Raw genomic sequence first — 22,619 nt, 5'->3', positions numbered from 1 at the left:
GGCTAAGGTCCTTTATACCTATTTTTAATTAATTTCAATTGCACATTGGAAAGTTCTTTTTGAATTACTATTTCAAGGGAAACCATTTTAGACACTAGGAGGATTTTTATATCCAAAAATATCTCAATTTTGAATTACCTCCCTCTAGACGTTTTCTCTCTCTAGGCCAAAATAGGGTAAAACAGGATCTTTCTTTTATTTCTAAGAGAGGAATAATTATAAGATCAGAAGGGGAGGTACTTACACCTACACACCTCAAAAGCTAGAGGGAGGAATCTTACAAACTCTAAGCTGGGATCACACCCTAGAAAATTCAAAATCGGGTGGATGGGACCATTCATGGTGAACAACCCAGTTAGTCAAAATGCCTTCACATTAGAAAGGCTAGATGGCATGCCTTTTCCCAGAACAATGAATGGCTTGAGGATGAGGAAGTACATGAGCCAACTGGTCGAAGTTAAACCAAAAGAAGAACAAGTAGAGGAAAAGCAATTGTGGTATGATCTTACTAGCGACAATGACGCGAAAAATCCAAAAAGAAAAAGAGCTACGGAAGAACTCTGCAGGGATGGCCAGTCCGTAAGAAGAACACAATTCTACAACTAATCAAGGCCAAGACAACAAAGAAGTAAGCGACCAAGTGTATGCTAGCTAGATCCACGTCAGCAATGCGAATTGCCACAATGTCGGCATAAGTAACCGCATGAAGGACAACTATCACAACGACATTAAAATTCCACTTGTAATCATAAGACGGGGAGATGACAATGAGTAAACTTTAATGCCTTTACACCATGATGGCAGGGATGATACGAATTAAGAGTCAAATCACATCAAGAAGTGGGAGGTAAAAAATGACAATGCCCCAAGAAAGGAAGGAAAAAGCATCGTAAAAAAGAGCACAAGGAGCCAAAACATGCATGCTCTCAACTTGTTTTCTTGCACACAGTTGTCTCACCGACTCGCAATGCTCTCTCAAAAGGCAAAACCATGCCAAAAGTTAGCAAGAGTATAAGGCTAGACAAGAGGCTAGAGAAAAGCCTTTGCATGCCAATGATGAGTCCCAACATGAGGAAAAAAGAAGAGCAGGAGTGGGCGAGGAAGTGGTACCAAAAATATTACTACAAGAACAAGGGTACTACCAAGATAATACCCAAAGCTTGGATCCCCAAGCAAATCAAAAAGTCCCCTCAACCTATTCAAAAAACAAACCTCAAAACCAAAGGCATCGGCCCACCAATTTATAATGATCATCAAATATGGGTGCTTGTCTGCATATTCTTTAACATTAAGGATACTATGATGGTAATCCCATAATATGGTTGCCAAAATCGAACAATGTGCAGAACACCTCACCACCTACTTCTACCCCAATAGCTTCACCTAAAGTTCAACAAGCAAGGAGGCCCAAGCAATAACAACCAAGTCACTCAACCACTCTCATGCATTTAGCACCTACACAAGAGCTTATATGTTCAAGCAACCCCAATAGTAACCAACTAGCAGTCTTATCTACTACCTCGACAACATTTGAGCCAAAAATTCAAGAATCGATTCCCACATCTGTATAACGGGGACTTATGAGCACATTAAAGACAAATTCACAAAGTTCTTTTCACTCCTCTGGATGTGAACCATAAGTGCACGTCATGCCCTAGTAGCTGACCCATATAATTATTTCAAATAAAAAACCAGCGGGTCAAACCCTGCAACCTCATGGGTCAAAACCTGCAACTTCACGGGGTCAAAACCTACAATTTCACGGGGTCAAAACCTACACTTTCACAGGCTTACACTATTTCATGGGATTAACCTTCATGAGTTTAGGCCATTTCATGGAATAACCCTTCACGGCCTAAAAACCTGCACTTTCATGGAGACACCATTTCACAAGTCTAGACCATTTCATAGAATAATCCTTCACAACCAAAAAACTTGCAATCTCACGAGTTCAAGTCTCATGAATTAACAGTCTCACGGCTTAAGAATCTGCACTTTCACGATTTAAGCCATATCATGGATTAAGCCATCTCACGCATCAAGACTTTCCTAGCGATCTTCAATAGCCATTATATAATTGTTAAGCTTATAGCTTACTATTCTTTTGGCTAAATTAATGTAGCAGCTGCTCCATGAGTACATATCCATACTCATGTAGTAGAGAACATTTGCACTAAAGTCTCACCATCGACAACTTCCAGGTACATCTTTCAACCTCACCATCAATTGGCTACATCAACACAAAGCAGTTCAATAAGAGTCTATATGACTCATTTCTTGTACTTCAAGTATATCTGCTTCATAAGAGCACTTAAATATACATAAAAACATAAAAAGTACATGGGCCAAAGAAAGCAAGAATAGGTCCTATGTAAGATTCCTCCTCAGCCTGAATAACAAATAAGCCTCTACTTCAATCCCTTGTAATCATTCTATGTTTCTGAATACAAGAAAATATTATTTTCCTTGTGTGGCCTAGTGAGATAAAAAATTTCTAGAGAGTGGTAAATCAATATTGGGATATTTTTGAATAAATAAATTCTACAAATATCAAAAAAATATTTTCCTAAAACAGAAAATCAAAATAGATTTTCCAAGGTGCAATTGGGATTCATTGAAAATGATTTAGAAGACCTTAGCCTAAGGGTTAAGATTTTCTAAAAATTTTGGATTGAGGTTCCTATGGACCAATAAGATTAATCCAAGTGTTGGAATAAGATAAATCCAAAGAATAAAAGAAAATACCCAAAAATGAGTAAATGCCCACATAAGATGAAGAGTTGACTAAGTACTAGATTTATTAGTTAAAAACTATGAAGTATTAATAAAAAATTGAGATATTTTGGAGTAATCATTCATTTTTTACACATTGGTAAGGAGAAGGGGGCCCTTCAAGGAGGCGCCTATTTAACATGTGTGGATGAGTTTTAAACTCAAAAATAATAGGATGTTTTTATCTCTCCTCTCTCCTAGATCAAACCAAATAAAAAAGGGAGCCAAACTGGTCCAAAACTTGTCCAAATTCAGCCAAACTGAAGCTAGAAAATTCTAGAACTCAGTTGGACTCAGTTAGTGGCCTCCCTCACCTTAAAATAGACCCTTATTCTTTTGTATTCTCATCTGTGAGCTAAACTATGCTGGTATTACTCTAAGATAAGCTTATTTGTTATTATCCTCTAAAAACCCTCTACAAATTGAAGAGCTGGGAGCTTCTCTCTCTCTTCAATCTTCCTTGGAGACTTCAACATACCAAACCAATTTATTGGTTGGGGGGTCTCTACTTTGATCAAAGAATCAAGCAATCTAGGAGGTAAAATGTGGTTTATGGTCTTTTTTCTTTAATCTCCAAATGTTTCTCTCTTCTCAACCCCTCTCAAGCTTCAGAAGCATTCAATTGAATGGCTTTTCAATACAATTGAAATTCTTTAATGAATTGTGGTGATAAAACCAATAAATTTCCATTTATGCTTAAATTATAATGTTTTTTAAGCATTTCTCTCTCTCCCCCAAAGAATGGTCATTCCTATGACCTATTCTATATTCAAATGAACCTTCTCATGAAGCAATTCTCTAATCTAAAAGTAATTTCTATGCTTGTCAAACAAGTGGCTTTTTAATGCTTTTATGCTATTTAATTTATGGAAAAATTAAAAATCAAGTCTATAATTGGATATTGATCCGATTAATGATAATTATAATCAAAGGGATATTACTAAACTTTATGCTTATTATAATCAAAGGGATATTACTAAACTTTATGCTTTCAAATTATTGAGAATTATCAGTAATAGCAGCGGAGCTATGGCAAAATTTCTAAAAAATTAACACATAAATCATTTTCATTGAAAAGAGGACTTACTACCATATTCTAGAATTAATCATCCTAGATTAATTGAATGATTCTCATTATAATCATGAAAAATTTGATTTTTATGTTTATGCATAAATAGCTAATTAGGGAAAAGAGAAATTTCTAGTAATCCATTTTTATGTTAAAAGAGTAATCCCCACATGACAATGGAAATCCATGTATTCCAATGAAGTAAGAGAAAAATTGGGATGCTAAAATAATGTATATTTTAGTTAAAAATTAAAGAAGAATTTTATTTAAATTTATCTTTTTGCATAGATAAATTTAAATGATGAAAGAGGAATTCCCACCATATTGAAATTCAAATATTTAAATGAGGAAAGTGTAATTCCTAGAGTAAAGGAATTAATGGAGATTTCTATTTAAATTTTAAGAGAAAATTTAGTTAAATTTATCTTTTTGCATAGATAAGTTTAAATTATGAAAGAGGAATTCCCACCATATTGGAATTCAAATATTTAAATGAGGAAAGTGTAATTCCTAGTGTGAAGGAATTAATGGAGATTTGTATTTAAATTTTAAGAGAAAATTTAGTTAAATTTATCTTTTTACACAGATAAGTTTAAATGATGAAAGAGGAATTCCCACCATATTTGGAATTCAATCATTTGAATGAGAAAAGTGGAATTTCTAGCTTAAATAAATTAATGGATATTTTTATGTAATTTTTAAGAAGAATTTTAGATAGATTTAATTTATGGTAAAAGAGGAATTCCCATGATAATTGGATTACACTCATTAAATGAGAAAAAGAGGGATTTTAAGTTTATTAAAAAAAAGGTATTGGTATTTAGTTAAAAGAAGTAATTTTATGATATTTAAGAAAAGAGGAATTTGAATTAAATCTTAGTGTCAAAAGATGAATTTCCACCATAATTCTACCTAATGAATTAAGGTCGAGAAATTATGTGGCATAAAGAATATCTTTGGATATTTTAATTGGTAAAATCATCAAATGTATATTTACCCAAAACTAGATGTTTATCTGAAGGGAAACATTGTAGAACTAAACCGAGTGAATTTGGTTAGACTATGAGAGGGACAGACAGTAAACCTACTTGCCCATCTCTCGATCTGAATCAAGTAAAAACTTTATGAACCAATAGGAGTTTCTAATCACAAAGAATAGACTACCAGAACTAAACTAGTTTTTCCTAACCAAACTCACCAAGTATTTAGTTGGACAATCAGACTGAATGATGGGTAGATTACCTGATGAGAGATCAAGGATCCTCATTATGAAACTGGGAATTATGGAAAAAGGGTTTTTGGAACCAATCTCAAACTTGAATCTTACTTGCATTGGAACCTCTATTTTTTTATTCAAAGGACTGTTTTACACCAGAATGCTAGAAGAAGCATTTGTCTTATGGTTTTCTAAGAGGAGGTTCGTTGGAACAGCCGACAGGGAGTCGTGAAGGGACTTCATCGCGGGGCAAAGCCTGCCAAGGTCTTGACCTGCCTTGGTATGGTTAAAATGGTGCACTTCCGGTACGATGGGCGAGGACCGACGAAGCGGTCCCTGAGTGAAGTGCTAGGACACCTAAGCAGGATCCTAGAGGGCTTTGACCAGGAGATGCATGGGCTCGCGGTTGCTGGACACCCATGCGTACGTCGAGGAAGATTTTGGATAGACTAAAAGGAAAGATTTTTGGGAACCAAATTTTGATACTAGATCTCGTTGGTTGGCCTGCTCATCTTCAACAAAGAGTCCAGAGGATATTACTATAATACAATATACTCAAAATTTTAGAAAATAATGATCAAAAATATTATGATTTCTATTTAAGGATGGTTTTAAAGCCAGTCGAATCTATTATAAATAGTAATTTCATATTAGGTGTATACGTGGTATGCCTATCTTAATTTTTGCATGAATCACCGGCTAAGGGGCCTGGGAACTCTTTTCCTCGTGGTACCCGGGCAAAAAAACACAACCAAATCTTTATAAAGGAATCCCACCAATATAGTGGTCGGTGGTTGGCTAACCGGATATGGGGTTAGGCTGGGTCAGAGGATTCATGAGAAACAACTAGATACGATTAGTTATGTTAATTAGTTTAAATCCTGAGAAGACCTTGTTTTGAGGGAGGGGATCAACGAGGCTGTGCCTCATAAATGAGGAAAAAAGTGGTGATTCCATGGACCAAGTGCAAGTACCACCTATTCCCTTGTGTAGACTTGTTCCTAACCCCTCCATAAGGAGAGTGCAGTATAGGCACAAAAAGTTTGCAAGGTAAGTATATACAAATGGCTATGTTATAGGTGCAAATTCATATATACTCCATCTCCTCGTCCCATAATTCTATTACATAAGTATCACAAGATGATATTACTAGATGAGATGATATATTGCAATGAAAAATAAGCAGTTTGAGGATCATATCAAGGATACAAAATGGGCATTTTGGGCAAAGAAGATGTTTTATGTGTGGGATGGAAATCATCATATTGTTGCATGAATGAAGGAGATGAGCAAATGTGAGTCATCTTAACATGCTAACTCTTTGAATGTGGTGTTAAGTTTTTGAAAATAGCAATGGAATTATTTGATTCATAATGAATGTAGCATTCAAGAATGTACAATCAAGACATACTTGTATTGACACTATCCTAATTGAATTTAATGAGGATAGCGAGGGAGATGTCCTCATTGTCATAGCACACTTAAAAAGTTAAGACAGCATATACATTACAATTTTTTTTGTTTTAAATCTCTTTGAATTAGAATGAATAAAGTGGGATGTGTTTGTTGAGAATTATGGATCAAGCTCTCCTTAATGACAAAATCACTTCCTAAATAGACACTAATCTAAACTAATTAAACATGATTAATATGCTTAATCTAAGGTGGATGCAATCTAAGTTTACTCATGGTTATGAGTATGTGCAATAGACTCAAGCACAATTAGGTTACAAGATTATGACTTATACTCATGAAGAGGCTTGAGATGTGTGCAATTGATATGTTTCATTGCTTGAAATGGCCCCCTTTTATACGAGCAGGTACTTGTACATCAATGTGGGATAATTCTCTTTGCTCATGTAACTGCATGCTATGCTTTGCTCTTGCTTGGATTACTCAACTTACTCCCTATCTCTTCTTTGTTATCTTTGGCACCATATTTCTCAACACCCCCCCCCTTGGTGCCAAATCTCTGGGCTACTCAAGGTGGTTAGATGTCGGTTTTTACAACATATTTTCACCCCCTCATTTCTAACTTGGTTGGGTAACTCATAGGCTGTTTGGCTTAGTTACTCTCTAGTGTAGATGTTATTTTTAGAGATGGTCAAGTTAATTTTCACTCCCCTAGGGTGCTACTTTGGCTACTCTCTGGTGGTCGAGTGTTTTATATTTGCATATCAATTTTCCTACTCATTTGGTGGCTTTTGCAACATATGATTTTTAAAAGTTAGGATAGTCGTTGATAGCTCCTCTATTGTTCATGTTGTTGTCAATGTCATGGTAGCCTTTTGGTTGCTATGACCTTGACTCCATTTCTTGTTCTTCTTGTTGATGATGTCTTCTTCTTCTTGTCAACTCTTTGGTCTTTGATTGTGTACACCTATGCTTACATACTCATTTGGTTGTAGCGTTTTTACAAGGGATTTACTCTTCATTTTCACACACACTAGAGTGCTCACTTGGCCGCTTTTACATCCTATTTTTGACTCGTAGTGAGGGCAAGGTACCCACTCATTTAGAAAAATACACTTTTCCTTGGTCTCATGCATCACACATACTTGCTCATATTGGCTACTTACAAATTATTGGTGACAATATTTTGATGATGACATTGTTGAAGGAGTTCCTTATTTTGATGAAGATTTCAAGGCCCGAGTTGATGAACACCATGCCAATACAAAACAATGTTGAAAATGTATGATAGGTTTCTTGCTATGTTTCCTTGCATGTGAACCACCTCTTATAAGAGGATAAGGTTTCTTTTTTTTGAACCTGAGTTTTTCCTGCACCTTATCTTTTGGTCGAAGGCAGCCTCGAAGTGTGATTAGTGTCGACTGTGCGCTGGCTCAACTTGATGCCGATGACGTGTTCCTTCTTGTATCTTAGCGATGGTGTCTGTCAAATTCCTATTATTGTCAGCCTGAGGTAGCTTGAGAGATGCTCACCTGTCAGCTTGACACCCTTGCTCTACACTATTTTACTGCCAGGTGATGCTGCGCACGTTTTTTTTTTTGACGTGATGTTTTTCTCTTCTTAAGTGCTCAGGTCTATGCTTTCAGCTCACATGGCTTATTCTCTTCTTAAAGTGTGCTTGCTTTGATGCTGCGCACGTTTTTTTTTTTGACGTGATGTTTTTCTCTTCTTAAGTGCTCAGGTCTATGCTTTCAGCTCACATGGCTTATTCTCTTCTTAAAGTTTGCTTGCTTTGATGCTTTCTTCTTAAAGTGTTCAGCAACCATAAAGAAACATCCAAATGGGTTCTTCCAAATTGATTCCACCAAGTTTTGGAATGATGAAAAAGATACCTTCGTACTACCTCAACACTGTCAACAGGTTAGTAACCCAACCAATCCCAAATTAAATCTTGATGTAGTAAAATAAAAGTGTAACTCCTTTGCTTTGTGATATTAGGTTGTGTTTCATGCCAATCGAATTGATCCGAAGTGGTGGTATGTTATACAAGTTTCCCCCCATTCAAAACATATCTTTTAAGATCAAGATGTGGAGGCCAATCTCTGGATGAGGTGCAAGCACTACCTCAAATCGGCTCATTGGAAGAAGACAATGAAGAAAACATTTTGATGGGGCCGATGAAGAGCATGAGGAACATCAATCGAAAGAAGATGATGAGTCACCTATCAATGACAATGCTTCATTGGATCATGATAGTGATATTTATATTGAAATAGAACCCTGTCTTTTCATTGAGATTCCATTAGATATAGACATTGATGAAGTAACACATATGGATTTATTACATGATGGGATAGATTCATAATCTTGACATTGTTTTGCTTCTCAAAAGTTTTCAACTATCCTTTTTTTTGCTCGAAACATGGCTCCATAGGTTTTAATGGATGATATTTTAAAACTATATATCATTTTCTATGTGCATGTGACCTGCATTTCCAAAATTCAACATCCAACAACTCTTTGAAATTTCTTGTAGCGAAAATTGTAGCGTAATTTCATTGCTATCCTCTTTGTTCAGCAGCAAAATCAAAGTATAGCAGAGGAGCTGCTCAACATCAAAATTTTGTTATTTTGTAGTAAAATTTTGTTATTTTGTAGCAAAGTTTTGCTACTCAGCAGAGCAAACATAATCCCCTACATCCCGACAAAAAAAGCATTGCTGAAACGCTGCTAGAAAACGTTGTTGTGTCCCTGACGTGTTGTAGTGTTTGGTGAAAAAAATGCACATGCATTTCCTTCTATGTATATCTTTTGACATGATATTTTGAATGGTACTCAGAATAAAAGTTTATTTTTCTTTTCTGAAAGATGACATAAGGTCTTCGTGTTTCTGATGATAACTCACATCACACAACAAAATTTGTGAGTTTTAACACACTTTGTTTTACTCAAGACATCTATATATTTTTGATGAGGTTCTCATTTTTCTGATAATTTGACTATTAGCCCTTAATAAGGTGCTAAACATTTAACAAATCGAGTTATTATTGGCTAGCACAATTGATTTCGTTATATTATTGTTGAGGTACATTGGGACTAATCTCAAACTGTGCTCTTATTGTGTAGTCATAATGATAACTTGGGACTAATCTCAAACTATGCTCTTACTGTGTAGTCATAATGATAACTTGATTAATTCATGGTTTATATAATAATCTAGCTACTACTGATGTTCAATAATATATAGTTAATTTTAAAATTTGCACTTAGAGGGACTTTTGAGATATATATATATTGATTCAAGGCTGTGGTGGCAGAGATCACAATATCTTGCTCATTTGCTACTATTTGATCTCCACATAAGGATGATACTACCGATTGGCGGTAACATAGGGGATTTCAGACACCAGGCATTCTAAACTATTTTTCTATTTATGGAAAACATTTATTATTGATACACATACTTGCTTTTAATAATCTAATGACTCTATGAATAGGAAATACTATGATAAATGATGGGTTTAGGATTAGTAATAAGGTCCACTTTGTTGTATATTAGCATCTAGCACGTGAGTAGGTTTATACCCATGGTGTTGGACTACAAGTAATCTAACCCTTTGATCGTTGGGATGCTTGATAAGAAATTGATAGATTATGGTTACATTTACCAAGAGGATCTTCTCCCCTTTTCTAATTTTTTCTACCGATAATTTGGGCCTTGATTCTATGGCCAAATATAGTAACTCACTCCACTTATCTCTTACATCTGATAATGTTGGTAGCTGGATAGTAACTAATGTGTTGAACATTGAATGAATTGCAATTGAACAGATGACTAGTTTCGGAGGGGTGTAGCTTGGGCATGGACATACAAAGCCCATTAGTTGACCCACTATGACTTTATTTTGTCATTTATTTAGCTTACATTTCTTGAGGATGATTACAAGATGTGTTACTGGCTATCTATCTAAAAATTCAAGAATTGACTCTTGAAGTCTATCCGAGTAAAAAGGGACCAATTGACCAACCATAGCTGTTAATCCCATTTTGGATTAACAAATATGCTCTTCCATTTGAGGACATTAATAAGTGTCATTCAAAGGCACTATGAAAGTTGTACATTAAGAGATATTGGCCACCCAAGGCCTTAGTTAAGTAAGTTTTTTGGGCACAAAAGTGTGAATAAGGGCCAATTGTGTATAAGGCATTTTCTCAATGAATAGACATAATCCCCCTTTGTGCTATGAGAGATCTTGCTTTTATCTCTTGAGAGAGTGATTGAAAGAGAGTATTCTAGCACATGTGCCTTCTCTATACTTGTATGTTGTATGCTTGTATGGAGAAGTGAGAGAGAGTGATTGCCTTGTGTGGTGGTGTGAGCGACTCTATGGTGACAGCTTGGAGGTGGAGCTTGGAGGATTGGAGCTTCTCAACAAGTGAGCTTGGAGACCTCAAGGGACATGAGCTCAAAGCATTGGTAAGTGCCCTATGACAGTTGTGTTCTATTGCTCTTTACAAAGGTGAATGCATTGAGTTCCTTCTTGGAGGTGTGGTAGCCCATAACATTTTTGGTGCAACTCTACTGTCGGGGATCGATCGAACCCGGGTCACCCGTGTGATAGGCGGGAATACTCACCACTATACTACATGACAAATTCTTTCATGAGATTGAGGAAGGCCTAGAAGGACTCTTGAAATCTCCACACTCTGGACTGGAAGGGGCAGTAGTAGCAAACAACAAGTGCTTCCCTTTGGAAACAAGATTAAAGAGTTTGGCGATGCTATCTTCTTACAACTCATATGCTTCATGACAGAAATGCAACGCTATGGAAGCAAGTCCAGGAGGCTACCAGTCAAGTTCAAACACTGCAAGAGCATACAGCAGAAGCAACACACAAGGATATAATCCTAAAAAGCTTAAAGGCTGCCGAGGAGCAAGAAGTAAGATACCAAACACTCAAAAACAATAATCTTATTCTGAGTCAAACTTTAGTGCAAAAAATCAAGGAAAATAGAGAATTGAAAGCACAATTGGAACATGCAAAGGAGCAAATTCAAAAGGAAGTAGCACATAACAAGGAACATGCAATTATCTACGCTAAGCAACTACAGGAGCTACATCATACCTCCCAAGCTAAGGAAGAAGAACTACAAGGAAACATAAATTCACCATCCTCAACCTTGAAAGAAGTAGAACAAAGAGTGCTCCAACTCCAACAAGAAAGAGAACAAATCAATAAAGTAAATGCAGAAAAAATACGAGCACTCAATGAGACCATCAGCACCATCAACTTAGAAATGCAGAAGATGATGGATACACACAAAGAGGCAATGCTGTAAGTTACACAGAAGCTCCAAGCAAGTCAAGCCTTGGCCCCGCAAAAAGACTTCACAAGATTACAAAGGATCAAGGAATGGAGGTTGCAGCCAGACGAGCACAGGCAGCAACAAGGCAATTTGAAGAACTGGATGATGTAAGCATGGTACGAGAAAAAAGTATATCAGATCTTCTCACCACCAAGGACTCACGCATACAAGAGTTGGAGCGGCAGCTGGCAATCTAGGAATGTAGCCAAAGACAAGAACCAACCGACGAGATGTGAATACTCCTTGAGCGAGCCTTGAAGATAGGTTCGTGTTGCCAGTAACTCCTTGGGCCCCTCCTCAAACTCTCCTCAAACTCTGACTCTCTTTTTGTCTACACTAACCCTCTCTTTACTACAATATGATATCAATCTATCTAATGATCTAATCCTAGGAGAACTAATACTTATTAAACAAAATACAGAGTGTGATGCTAAACCTATTGTCATCATGGGAGTTTTTCGGGGGGGACCTAGTACTGATTGATTTTAAAGATATATTCTTCTATCCATTGCACCCCATTGTGCTCAATATTTGTAGTTGGTGTTGGGTGCTATAAAACTCATACATCCTAGACAACAGTGTCGATAAATTAGATAGGTTTGTTCCATATGATATTCCTGAAACACTTGCCAATTATGAGGTTGTAGCTCACAGTTACCAATGGATCATAAGCCATGAGTGGTTAGAAGTATATAATACTCACCAACATTTAAATATTTGTGAGTCTACATTATATCATCCTTTTGGTATTCTTAAACTATATCAAAATATCCACAAACATCTAGAAGCCACGTTGACCACCGTACTTTACAATTTTGATAAAATACATATTGAGTATCCTAACATATCTCCAAAGGATATCACTGAGCTGTAATTTATGAAGCTCCACAATCCCAAAGCCACCCACCCCCTAGTTCCAGAGAAGATCACGAAGAAGCATAGAGTTCATCACCTAATCCTACTTACCCTGTATATCCAAATGTTATAAGTAAATTGCTTAATCCATATCCAAGTGCTCCACCCACTTAAAAATCTCAAGCTGACTATATTTTCTAGATTTATTTCTCAACCCTTAGAATTTCCCGCTAACACTCTCACCCCCGAGGAGTTTCCGACACCCAAACCCATCTCCACCACGGCCAACTCAAGAGGTTAGTCACACTCTACCCCCACAAGATACACTTGAGTCATATACTAATGATTCTATTCTTGAGTCTTTGTCTGCTGCAAAGTACAAAGGTTTAATAAGAGCCAGGAATCCTCTACTCAAGCCAAATTTAATGTTCAAAGTGTTAATGCAAATAAAACCTTTTGAGCCTGGATTCTGCCAAATGCCTATTCGGATGTTACACCAACGAAGTAGCCCTATGTACCATACCCTCTCCAAGCACTTGTTGAAAGAACGGTAGAGGAGGAGGAGACACACACACAGGAGCAAACCCTAATGTATATTGCAAACCCTAACCATAGAGGGAATCCATGTCCACTCTCACACAAAGCATAATGCACTAATCCATAATCCACACCACACACAATGAGTTGTGTCCACACTCTACTAACCCTAGCGAATGTCCACACACTATGACCAGCTGGACACGCGGTCATTTATGTCTCACACATGTTCCTACCTAATCTGCCAGCACATAGCATAGCTGGCTCACACTGCCATCGAGCTTGAATCTCAACAGCCCCTCTCAAGCTCATGATGTACTGCCGATGAAGATGTAGATGAGCTTGGGATATCAAGACTCTCAACACTCCCCCTCAAGCGCATCCCATGTACTCCCAACATAGTCCGAAAGTACTCAAACTTCTCCCTGCTAAGTGGCTTCGTGAAGATGTCTGCCACCTGCTCATCAGTCTTCACATATTGAAGATCAACTATACCATCCAGCACCTTTTCTCTGACAAAGTGATAATGGACCTCTATGTGTTTGGTCCTCGCATGAAACATTGGATTCTTTGCCAACTGTATACTGCTCATGTTGTCACAATGAATGACAACTTTGCCATCAAGAGGCTCACATAAATCTGTCAAGAGACTCTTTAACCATATAGCCTCACAAGTAGCAATGGTTGCACCCCTGTACTCAGCCTCTGTACTAGATAAAGCAACTGTAGGTTGCTTTTTGCTACTCAAACTCACCACAGCACTTCCAAGTGTAAAAGCATATCCACTAGTAGACCTCCTGTCATATGCGCTACCTGCCCAATCAGCATATCTGTGTAGCCATGTATGTCAGCTTTTCACTCTCATAAAATAAACCATAATGTGCTGTGGTCTTCACATATCTCATGATGCGTCTCACTGCATCCAAATGTGGTTTCCTGGGACTCTGCAAACTGGCTGACTAGCCCCACAGCATAACTCAAATTCGGGCGTGTGATAGTCATATATATAAGACTACCAACCATCTTCCTGTACATAGAAGGATCATCCAATTCCTCGCCATAATCAGCCCGCAACTTCACATTTTGCTCCAATGGTGTACTCATAGGTTTACACCCTGTCATGCCATACTTTGCCAACATATCCAATGCATATTGGCGCTGTACTAACCAAGTACCTGCATGATCTTTCACCACTTCGATTCCAAGGAAGTATCTCAACTCACCAAGATCTTTCATGTCAAATTGCCCACTCAGTGCGTGGGCAGCAAGAACGTAACTATCCAAAAAAAATTCGATCATCCAATCTTCTGTGGCCTCCTGCAAGTAAAACAAGGCCGATGCCTTCCACCTAAACAAAATTCCATTCTGCTCACAAATTCTCCTGGCAAGCCTCTGGAAAGGCAATCTGGGAATAGCAGATGTCGGGTGCTTCATAAACTTTTTGATTTCTCGCAGGGCTGTCGAATGCTCTGCAAAACGCCTTAGTCTAGGTTGCGTTTTGGACAATCGGGAAGGACTGCTTGATTTCCTGGATCTTGAGGCTTTCAGAACGCCCATCTTCTTCCTAGTAGATGAGGGAGCTGCATTGTCAATGGGTCTAGCTGTATGCCTTACACGAGCCATCTGAAAACGCAAGAAAAAGCAGAAAACTTTGCTATTCAGTAGTACACGATTAACAATTCACCATAAAGCGAGAGAGGGTGGCCAAGAAAGCAATATGCACTTCCTCGCGTTATGGTGAATCCATTCACCATAACGCGAGATGAAGGCCCACAGAAACACAATAATCCTTCTCGCATTATGGTGAATTCATTAACACCAATAAGAGGCGGATTATCGTGCATCCTTTGAGCTTTGATCTTGCGTTATAGTGATTTGATTCACTATAACGCGAGACTAAGAGCCAGTCAAAGCAAAACAATCCTCCTCGTGTTATAGTGAATCGATCCACTACAACGGGAGGAGGGTTCTCCCGAATCTCTTACCATTCCGTCTTGCATTTTGGTGACTCGATTCACCATAACACATAGAGCAGTATAGAGATTCTAATGACTCGTCGTCTGCTTTACGGTGAATCGAATCACCATGACAGAGGGCAAACAGTCAAAGGAAAAACAAAACAATCAAGTATTATACAAGAAACTCACAAAACAATCAAGTAATACACTTTCATCACATTCTATGAGTGGGAATGGATGGAGACTGTCGTGTAGGAGGTGAATTAATTGACACCAATAAGAGGTGGATTATCGTGAATCCTTTGCCCCTTGGTCTTGCGTTCTGGTGAATCGATTCACCATAACGCGAGTCTAAGGGCCAGTCAAAGCAAAACAATCCTTGTCGCGTTATAGTGAATCGATTTTCTACAACAGGAGGAGGATTATCGCAAATCTCTTACGTTTGCCTTCTGCCATGGTGATTCGATTCACCATAAGACATGGAGCTTATTGAGATTCTAATGGCCCGTCGTGTGCTTTAAGGTGAATCGAATCACCACGGCAGAAGGCAAACAGTCGAAGAAAAAACAATGGCACAGGGCAAACAGTCGAAGAAAAAACAAAACAAACAAGCAATATACAAGAAACTTACAAAACAATCAAGTAGTATACAAAAACTTACATTTATTGCGTGCGAATGGATGGAGACTGTCGTGCAGGAGGTGGAAAATCGGTTCAGTACTGTGGCGGTAGTCGGAAGTCACCTGGAGGCAAGCAGGAGGACGGACAAGGCAAAATCGATAAGAGGACGAAAAGGTGGCGTGATTAACGGCTTTGATTAGTCTTTAGAGCGAACACACGTGCTGGCGGGCTGCCAGGGCGACTAGGCGGCGCTGACGTGTCGCATAGCATTAAAAAGGGCTTTGATTAAACTTTATAGCTTGTACATGTGCTAGGTACACGGCGGGCTGCCACGTGGTATTCATGGAATGGCGGGTGAAAACGCGGCGCTGACGTGTCGCGTAGCATTAAAAACGGATTTTCTAGGATACTCATCTCATTTATTGCCTCTCTTGGAGTTCGTATTCTCATTTATCTCCCCACCAACGGCCTTCATCTCCATCAACGACTGACTATCTCCTCCAACCCTCCTTCATCAATCATCCTCCTGTATCCAACGTCAAAGACAAACCTCCAACCTCCTTCATCTCCATCTCCTGCGACGATTGTATACAATTTGTTTTCCTGGTATTTTTATCTCTTTTGTGCTTCCTTCTTCTTTTGTTATTTCGTTGTTTTGGTTTCAGTCGTGGAGAACTTCTTGCTTTGTCTTTTCATCGCGTTAAGGTGAATTGAAAACCCATGACTCCTCACCTTATGGTGAATTGACTGCGAAGAAGAGTATTTTAATTCGTTTGACACCTCCTCTCTCAGTATGGGTACTGGAGAACTATCTTTATTTGTAATTCACCATAACGTAAGAGGCGTTGCCAAAGGATGATAAAGTCGTCATGTTGCGGTGAATCAATTCACCATAACGCGAGCGAAGGTCCCATAGGAAGCACAATATTCCTCCTCGCATTATGGTGAATCGATTCACCGTAACGCGAGAAGAGGTCCTTGACTTAGCTGCAATTTTATTTGCGTTAGGGAAAATAGATTCACTACAACGCGAGGAGGAATACCTGGATTCCTCTGGCATCTCCTCTCGCATTATGTTGAATCCATTCACACCACACAGAGATTTGTTGTTTAAGATCGACTGTCTCTTGATTCATTGCTTGAACTAATATTTTCCATGTCTTATCTACACCCTTGAATTCAGCCATGGTGCAAGTTCATCAAGTCGAGTTTGATGTGGATGAAGAGATTAAAGAAACACCTGCAACTCTATTATATGACTTCCTCTACAAATGTCGACATCATGATTTGGACCGTGCAATTTCGTTGATGTTCAATTGCAATTTTTCTCTGGAGGATACATTTTCTAGCCATCATGGATACTTTGAAGAGGCAAAGCAAGAGTTTGACGAGCTCACAAATGAAGAACCAATGATGATTGATGGGAAAAATCACATTCATTTTAATCTCAAGGTGTCGCCCGGAGAAGAAGCAGAGGTTAAACAGGGATTGGCACAAGGTGCCATGTGATAAGAAGAGAGCTTTGCTATGCCCTTTTCACAAAAGAAAATGCCGCTTGATGGAATACTCTTATGCCTTCTTATGCTTCTTGCACATGAACGTGCAATTAACAGATGAAGAATGTACAGAGCCGCATGCAACAAATGAAAGTGAAGACACGATTTCTCGTCAGGCTAGTCCCACCGTTGAGGATGTTGCTGAAGAGGAGGACACTCCTCATGTGATTGAGGAGTTCAATGTTGAAGAAGAGAGGAAGCTCAGTTCGGCGGTTGATATTGAGGCAGTTAGAGAACAAAACAGTGATATAGGTCAGCTTGTGATTGAATCAGATGACTCCTCCCCCATTCCAACGCCATTACTCCCCTCCTACCAAGTAGGAGATTCAGAGTATATATTGCTGACAGACATACAACATGTATTTAACTTAAGGGAGGACCATTGCATAGCTTTCATAGCCCAAAATCTGGAGGTCGATGACAATTTCGTAGATGATGATGGGATAGACAAGTACTTACTAGTGGATAGCCATGTGAAAGACACCGAGTTCCTATCTGCCTGCAGCAGCAACACTAAAGATGATCTATGCTGATGCCCTTAGATATGAAGGAAAAGATGCCACAGAGGAAGAGCTACAAGAAGCAAGGGACAGACTGAATATCACCAACATGGGAGGGTTTAGGGATGTGCCAAATAAGTCAGTGGAAACCGTTCCTAGTTCGAGCACTAATTTATGGCAAGACGCCTTGCTTGAAGCAGATGAGAACCAAGAGGTTAGTTTTTTTTTGTTGTGGATTTGGCTTTATCAACTTTGTCCTGAAATGTTTGGTGATGTTGTTTCTGGCTAATGCTCCTTTATTTTTTCAGTTGGAAATATATGAAGACACATTCCTCAAACGTGCTTCAGGCAAGCGTATGGCAGGATTGGGCCACGATTCGACACTAGGAACATATATACATCGCCTAAAATTCCCTCAAATTGTGATATTTCACGCTAGCTTCTCTAAGGACAATGCCAGTTTTCCTCTGATGGCGATAAAGACTCTATCCAGGTATTTAGGTGGCTATCACTTAAGGCTGAATGCAAACAAGGCAATACTTCTGGAGCGGCAAGCAGCTGTTCGAATTTTTGGAGAGGGACCTGGAGTATATTCGTTAAGATGTAAATATTATTTAACATATGCTGCTTACGGGTTGGCATGTGGAATCACAGATCCTAATCTGTTGAGTGATTGCAGGAAGAAGCATCTTCTTAGAACAGCAAGGCCAAAGGTCCCTGTTGTGCCATTGATAGAGGATGAAGAAGATGATGCAGAAACGTCATCAAAAAAGGCTCGGCTGGGGGAAGTCTCTGCTCCAAATTAACAAATTTAGATTGTTCCAGTTGCTAAGAAGTTTTGTCATATTTCTCAATACTCTTCTTGTTTACCATTACAAACTATGAAATGTATATATATTGGAAACATTTATATGGGACATAGATGAAAGCTCTTGTTCTTTTAAAATCTTTCACAGTTACATCATTGTTTTACAATATATATTTCAATGATCAATTTTCTTCCACACTCTGCCCTGTCTTTGTCGTTGTCTTAGCCATTCAGCATGATTCTGCTTTCCCTGTGAGTGAGGAGACATATATTGAACGTCTCCATTCAGCCTGAACCTTTCTTATTGCACATGACACAGCTGATTCAGCATGTTTGATCTTCACACGAGCCCTCACTTGAATCCACCTATACCACCACTGACATAGTTGCTTCATGGGATTACTTTTATTTATTCCTCCTCCATGTTGAGTGGCCCTTTGATAGGCACAACGTGCTTGCCAATGAGATCTTTCCATGCCTTGGGTAGACCAAATCCCAAGGCTTCCAAACTCTTCCGCAAAAAAGGTTCCATGTGCATGCAAAATGTGCTACAAATGCTCAACAACAACAAGACATTTAGTATCGTACAATATTTTTTGAACAACAAAAAAAACTCAAAGCTGTAGGTTTTCAAGTAATAACCATGTATTGTGTCAAGTTTGTCGCACCCCATGCCTTTTCATAGCTAGTGTAGAACTCTGTCACAACTGCCTCAAATTTCTCAACATCCCCATCTTCAAACCTTGCTTTTTGCAACAAAGGTGCTAGGCGATCAAGTGCCAACCACGCTTTGGCCTTTGCCACCCTTGCTTGTCCTGAAGAGCCTCGATCAGGTACAGCTGCATGAAGCTTCCTCCACACCTCAAAATCTGTACCCAGATGACCTCTCTGGGTATGATTAGATAAAAACTTTTTGGCTTTTGTACCTCCAAAACATGGTTTGCTAGGAACATTTCCGGTCTTCCCTGATCTTCTCAAGTCCTTCTCAATCTTCACTTAACCACAATGTAAACCTGCATCTGAAAGCACTTGCTCTATTTTTTTAATATTTCTTTCACTCTCTACTGCTGGTTTCATATTCCATGAAAATTCGATGTACATGTAGACTAGTTTCTTAATTATCCTAACCAGCGCATGCAAAACACAAATATGAACTCTGATCAAAGGGATAGGAAGAATTGGATCCCAATTAGGATCCACTCCTGGAGCATCAGGATTTGGGGGTTCACGCCTATTACTGATTGCATTTAGGCATTTCCATTCTCTCTCTTTTCCTCCTTTGGAGACACCTCGTTCGGTCATACAATACAGGCAAGGATACTTGGCCATTGCTCCTTGGGAAATACCAAACATGCATTTCAAGGTTTTAAGATCTGCAGCCAGGTGCCATTCAACCTCATATTCACCATATCCTTCTACATAAAGCTTTTTGCCATTCGATTGCTGGATAGTGGAAGGAAGCTCAGTCTAGTTGAAGTACCACTTCAGAATTTCATGGGTCTCTGTTGGAACCTGTTAACAACAACTGTTAGATTGTCTACAACATCATAACAAGAGGATAGCAACATAATATTCTTTTTTTAAAAATGGATAGCACGTCACCTCAAATGCAGCCAGCCACCAAATCTCATTTTCGGATTGTACACTAAAGTGCTTCTCATCAGCATTACTGATACTTGCATCCAAAGCTCTATTCATTAAAGTAATGCTAACCCTTTCCAGCTTCTATCCTTTAATCACCTCACTCTCATCAAGTTTCAAAACAAATTTCAGCCTTCCATTGCACTCATGTACACTGATGTCATAAAATTTCACCATAGCCATTTGTAATTTCCGAACATCCATGATGAAATTGTTGAACTCTGTAAGCTCTATAATTTTCTGTTCCCCGCTCTTTTTAGTCACTGTCAATGAAATTGTTGAACTCTGTAAGCTCTATGATTTTCTGTTCCCCGCTCTTTTTAGTCACTGTCAATGTGCTAGACACGTGACAAGGCTCTCCAACAAGTTCGACCATTCCCAAGTTGAGAATATTTCGAGCTTTGTTCACGTGAAATGGTTTTGGAATGGGAATTACTATTTTTTTTCCAAGCTTACAATTGAAACCCTCTTTAACTTTATTAAACAACATCCTGTAAGACTTTGTGCTTATACCAGCCATGTCACATATACCTTGTGCATCTGCAGGCGTGAATGCTTCACTCACCTCCTGCAAGGATTGCTTTGCTATGTCTGATCGAAGTCTTGCAAACTTAGGATGCTGTATTGCTAACTCCACGATGTCTTTTGTCAAAACTTTGCCAAATATATCAGAACCTTGCTCTTTTGGACCCACAACATCTGTGACCATCCTGAAGCAACAACGATAGCTATTTCAGTCCACCATTCATCTAACTATACCACCCCCACACCCAATCCCCCATCTCCAAAAAAGGAACTAAAGATGAAAATGAAAGTGAGTGCTCAAAGAAATTTAAGCTCAAAGAAATTATAGATCCCAATACCTGCAAGCTTTTACACGACGCTTCCATTGGCCACCTCCAACATTGAGTTCTTCCAATGGTTTGATCTGTCTCTTGCGTAATCGAGCACCCAATGGCGTGTCTTTCAAATATTGCAATTTTCTGTTGAACTTTTCAAGTTGTTTTCGAAGGTGTGCATTCTCACTCTCCAATGTGAAATTGTTGATTTCTCGAACTGCCAAAATTTCATTCTTCTCCTTAATAGTGTCCTGCATCTTACAAATAGTCTGCTGCAAATGATCAAACTCTTTTTGTAACCCAGCACAAACTTTTGCTTTGTCCTCGTTTGAAGCTTGCAAAGCTATTGTGATCGATGCCAAGTAAAAATTCACACCTTCAAGCATTTTTATCCTGGCATCTTGTTAAAACCCTAAGATCTCTCTAGATAATTGTTATGCATAAAACATGCATAGAACAGGCATAAACTCAACCACCCAACCACCCCCGAGCCCAAGGGATGCACACATGAATAATGAATGAAATACATCATACCTCTACCTTGATGTCCCATACCATCAAGAGGTATAACACAATCCAATAGCATGTAGCTATAGTGTGAAATGGTAGGTGAGAAGATATGGACCTCTACACAAGAGACCATAGCATAAGCCTCCAAGCCTTCAAGCCTCCAAGCTCCAAGCCCCCTTGAGTGTGCCCCATGCCCCTATTATATAGGAGGGCCCTCAAGTGACTCTTGACTTTCCATTCCTCATGTGTGACCCTTGGATGCCTGACCCTAACCTTAAACCTTAAGGTTAGTCCTAACCCATGCTCCACTAGAGCTTGTTCCCATGCTCCCATGCTCACAAGCCTAATGTGGGTTAGCCTCCTAGTATATGCACACATAATGTGTATATAACATAGCACACATAATGTACATATAACATACTTCCCCTCTCTCAAAACATTGCACTCTTGCAATGAAAAGAAGAAGAACTGCGCTGAACAATCTCAACCGACTCCCAAGTCGAATTCTTAATTTCCCTATCTTTCCACCTTATTTTAACCTCAGGGATTAGTCAACTACAAAGTTTCCTTTCCCTGAATTCAAGTACCTTATCAGGTTCATGTGGAACATAGGATAATTCATCGACTTCTACGAGTTCTTGAGGAGTAACTGTGTCATCCTCACCTCCCAGTTTCCCTTTCAATCTATCGATATGAAAGACTGGATGAACCCTAACAATTGGAGGTAGTCTTAGTTCATACGCAACCGTGCCAATCCGATATATAACTCGAAATGGACCACAATATCTAGGAGATAAATTCGAGCATTTTCCCATTGACAAAGTCTGAAAATCTTTAGGAACATTAAAATAAACCAACGCTCCTGGTTCAAAAGACCGAGATGAGCGTCCCCTATCAGCATAAAACTGTGCCCTATCATGAGCACTCCTGATAGAATCCCGAGCTTCGGTCAGAATT

Source organism: Cibotium barometz, chromosome 27, assembly GCF_041138505.1.
Source record: "Cibotium barometz isolate CiBa-2024 chromosome 27, ASM4113850v1, whole genome shotgun sequence".
Lineage (NCBI taxonomy): Eukaryota > Viridiplantae > Streptophyta > Polypodiopsida > Cyatheales > Cibotiaceae > Cibotium > Cibotium barometz.
Note: the sequence above shows the minus strand (reverse complement) of the source record.